Source organism: Peromyscus eremicus, chromosome 2 (assembly GCF_949786415.1).
Source record: "Peromyscus eremicus chromosome 2, PerEre_H2_v1, whole genome shotgun sequence".
Classification (NCBI taxonomy): Eukaryota; Metazoa; Chordata; class Mammalia; order Rodentia; family Cricetidae; genus Peromyscus; species Peromyscus eremicus.
This window is the reverse complement of record NC_081417.1, coordinates 158314451-158319213: the sequence shown is the minus strand read 5'-3', so window position 1 is coordinate 158319213 and position 4763 is coordinate 158314451. Positions and strand designations below refer to the sequence as shown.

At 43.0% G+C, this 4763-nt stretch overlaps 1 pseudogene; it reads left to right on the top strand.

Moving 5' to 3' along the window:
• The first annotated feature begins 210 nt into the window (after positions 1-210).
• Positions 211-2957, top strand: LOC131904939 (crooked neck-like protein 1; annotated as a pseudogene).
• The last annotated feature ends 1806 nt before the right edge of the window (positions 2958-4763 follow it).

The following is a 4763-nucleotide window of genomic DNA, read 5'->3' as shown; positions in this document are numbered from 1 at the left end:
ACAGAGCCAAATATGGGGGTGAGAGCCTTAGATCAGGGAAACACGGAGAGCCACCAGCTACCTTACCTCACCAGCTATACACCTTCCAAAATGCCCTGACTTCCTGTCTACCTAGGTTTTTATTGCCTAGGTTTTGATTGCCTTGCTGTTCTGCCCTCTCATTGGCTCTTAGCCCAGGTACCTCACTTCCTTGTCACTGCCTGTAACTGGTTAAAATACGCACAATGGGAAGGAAGTGTAAAGGAAATCCAAAGGGCTCGGTCCATATACGAGCGTGCCTTGGATGTAGACTATCGGAATGTTACACTCTGGCTGAAATATGCCGAGATGGAAATGAAGAACCGCCAGGTCAACCACGCCCGAAATATCTGGGACCAAGCCCTGACAGCTCTGCCCCGAGTCAGTCAGTTCCGGTACAAGTCCGCGTACATGGAGGAGATGTTGGGCAATGTTGCCGGTGCCCGTCAAGTGTTTGAGCGCTGGATGGAATGGCGGCCTGAGGAGCAGGCCTGGCACTCGTACATCAACTTCGAGCTGAGACACAAAGAGGTGGAGCGGGCCGAACCCTTTACGAACGCTTTGTGCTCGTGCACCCTGCTGTGAAGAACTGGGTCAAGTATGCCCGATTCGAAGAGAAGCATGCTCATTTTGCCCATGCTCGGAAAGTCTACGAGAGAGCAGTGGAGTTCTTTGGAGAGGAGCATATGGACGCACACCTGTACGCGGCCTTTGCTAAATTTGAGGAAAATCAGAAAGAATTGGAAAGGGTACGAGTTATCTACAAATATGCCCTGCATAGAATTTCAAAACAAGGGGCGCAAGAACTCTTGAAAAACTATACCATCTTTGAGAAGAAGTTTGGTGACCGTCGGGCTGTGGAAGATATCATCGTGAGCAAACGGAGATGCCAATATGAAGAAGAAGTGAAGGCTAATCCGTACAATTACGATGCCTGGTTTGATTACTTGCGCCTGGAGGAAAGCGAGGCGGAGGCCGACACAGTGAGGGAAGTCTATGAGAGGGCCATTGCCAACGTGCCACCCATCCAGGAGAAGAGGCGTTGGAAGCGAAACATCTATCTCTGGATCAACTACGCATTCTATGAAGAGCTGGAAGCCAAGGATCCTGAGAGGACAAGGCAGGTCTATCAAGCGTCTTTGGCACTAATTCCTCACAAAAAGTTCACATTTGCCAAAATGTGGTTATATTATGCCCAGTTTGAAATACGACACAAAAATCTGACACTGGCCAGAAGAGCTTTGGGGACATCCATAGGCAAATGTCCAAAGAACAAGTTATTCAAAGGGTGTATAGAACAGGAACTATAGCTTCGAGAATTTGAGAGATGCCACAAGCTTTATGAAAAGTTCTTGGAATTTGGACCTGATAATTGTACCTCATGGATTAAGTTTGCAGAATTAGAGACAGTCCTTGGTGATATCTATGGAGCCCGGGCCATCTATGAATTAGCCATCAGCCAGCCATGCTTAGACATGCCAGTGGTACTTTGGAAATCATATATCGATTTTGAGATTGAGCACCGTTTCAGTCTTAGAATGCTGCAATTTAAAGCAATAGGCTCAAGGTAATGTAAAAAATAATCCTCGTAAGATGGCTACCACAAAGAGAATCTGGATTATGTTCTCTTTGATATTCGTAACTGAAGAAAAACATTTGATTGCAAAAGCTGTTGAGTTATGCCAAAATGCAAATTTTAAAGGTACCTTGACTTCAAAATTTGGATGAAAGTATATGTTGCTTTGGAAAGGAGGCTCTGCTTTTGTTTCCACAGAAAGCCAGAGGCTATGGATTTGTTCCAGATTAAAATATATCAGGTTTGACCAGCCAAGACCCCCTGAAAGGTCTCCGATGACACCAAGGCCCAGATGATCCAACATCCAAAACCATTTCAAGGCAACTGACTCAGACGATACACCCTCACAGACTACTCCATGATCCTAAAATTTTCTTTGTGTCCCCATAAGATACAGCGCCCCCCTCCAGCAGGGAGTAGTAAGAGAAGCTATGCCCAAATTCCCAAATATACCAAGCTGGCTTTGGAGATGTGTCAAAGTTAAAGCCTTCCTCTTTTTAAAAAAAAAAGAAAAAAGAAAAGGGGAAGTGCTGTGGGATAGTCTCTATGTCAAATGTGTTACTCTGATTGGTCAATAAATAAAACACTGATTGGCCAGTGGCCAGGAAGGAAGTATAGGCGGGACTAACAGAGAGGAGAACTGAGAGAACAGGAAGGCGGAGGGAGACACTGCCAGCCGCCACCATGACAAGCAGCATGTGAAGATGCCGGTAAGCCACAAGCCACGTGGCAAGGTATAGATTTATAGAAATGGGTTAATTTAAGATATAAGAACAGTTAACAAGAAGCCTGCTACAGCCATACAGTTTATAAGCAATATAAGTCTCTGTGTTTACTTGGTGGCATCTGAGAGGCTGTGGGACTGGCAGGTGACAGAGATTTGTCCTGACTGTGGGCCAGGCAGGAAAACTTCAGCTACAAATGGGTGCTTAGAGGAAGATACCTTTTCAGGAAGATGACAACAATTCTAAAACTACAGAGAGATGATTGTACACTATCATGAATGTACAAAATGTTACTGACTGTTTACGTTTAAAATGCTATGTTAGCCAGGCAGTGGTGAAGCATGCCTTTAATCCCAGCACTCGGGAGGCAGAGCCAGGCGGATCTCTGTGAGTTCCAGGCCAGCCTGGGCTACAGAGTGAGTTCCAGGAAAGGCGCAAAGCTACACAGAGAAACCCTATCTAAAAACAAAAAAATAAATAAATAATAAATTGCTATGTTGTTATTTTTTATTTAAAAATAAATTTTATCTTATTAATACAATGGTCTGTGTAGTATATGCTCACTCCTTTGGCTTTTGTGGATTTTCTATATGCTGGGTTTGTTTCCTTCTTTTTTGATTTTAGGTTTGACCATGTAGCTTGGGCTATTGTTGAATTCTAGATCCTCCTAGCTGAGGAGTGTTGGTGCCCTCCTAACTCTAGCTCTACCCAGACATTCTGATGCCTGATACCCCAGTCAGCTCCTATAGTTCCCACACTGTCTGAGATTAGAGAGGAGCTCCCAGCATTCAGACTATTCTTATTCAGTACCTCGGACACCAGCTTGGCTTCCTTCTTGGGACCTTTCTTTCCATCTTTCCTTTGTGTACCAATTACATGGTGCTAAGGACAGCCTCAAGGGCTTCCGATGTGCTAGGCAGGAGCTCTTCTGCCCCATGTGGTAGTGCACACAGTTAATTCCAGCACCCAGTACTTAGATGTCCTGTTGTTGAGGTCGTTCTAGTCTACATAAAGGGTATTAAGTCAAACAAACAAACACACAAACAAACAACAAAACATGAGAACTTCCACTTCCTCAGAGAGACAGCCACAAAGTTCACTTTTACTCCTTAGCATCCTTCACCCTGAGATACAGATTGGACTTTCTTCCCTTGCCTGTGGGAAGAGGTAAAGCCTCCTTCACCCATTGCCACATACCCCAGAAGCAGTCCCACACACCTGGAAGCCCTCTTTCAGAGAGGCTCAGCACTGATCCAAGATTCTCTAGCTGGAATTCTCTTATTTCAGAAGCTGCTATCCTGCCCTTTGACACCATTCTCACTAAAGCCCAAACTTGCCTGGACCTCCCTATTTTGCCCCAGCTGGCCTGGAGTACCTGATCCGGTTAACTTCACCTTACAAGCCTACACAATCATACTCATCTCAAATCCAAATATCAACATTGCTTTGTTTTCATTTTTCATATCTCACCCAAACAAATTGTTAATATTTTTAATCTAGAGAATATAAAGGAATGTTTATTGTGTCACCTGGCCTGGTCTTAGCCCTGGATATTAGCAGAGGATGGACTAGGTTCCTTTGTGTTCACTGAATCACCATGTATGGACCAGATGGCAGGACAAAAGATACGAGAACCTGGAGTCTTTTGGCTGATGACTCAGGAGCATTCAGTCTTAGGATTTGTGGAGACAGGATCTTCTCTTTGTGGCAGAGGAGTTTGCAAGGCAAGAAGTTTAATGACTGTTTCTATTTCCTTAATTGGTCTATTTAAATAGTTTATCTGGTCTTGATTTAACTTTGGTATGTGGTACCTTTCCAGAAAATTGTCCATTTCTTTCAGATTTTCCAATTTTGTGGAGTACAGATTTTTGAAGTATGATCTAATGATTCTCTGGATTTCCTCATTGCCTCTTGTTATGACTCCCTTTTCATTTCTGATGTTGCTAATTTGGATGTGCTCTCTCTTCCTTTTCGTTAATTTGGCTATGGGTTTGTCTGTCTTGTTGATTTTTTTTCAAAGAACCAACTCTTTGTTTTGTTGATTCTTTGTATTGTTCTCTTTGTTTCTATTTCATTAATTTCAGCTCTCAATTCGATTATTTCCTGGCATCTATTCCTCCTGGGTGAGTTTGTTTCTTCTTGTTCTAGAGCTTTCAGGTGTGCTGTTAAGTCATTATTGTGATATTTCTCCAACTTCTTTATGTTAGCATTTAGTACTATGAATTTTCCTCTTAGCACTGCTTTCATAGTGTCCTGTAAGTTTGGGTATGTTGTGCTTGCATTATCATTGAATTCTAGGAAATCTTTAATTTCTCTTTTTTTTTCTTCCTTGACCCATTGGTTCTTCAGGTGAGCATTATTCAGTTGACATGAGATTCTAGGCTTTCTGTAGATTTGTTGTTGAATTTCAACTTTAAGGCATAGTGGTCTGATAAAACACAGAA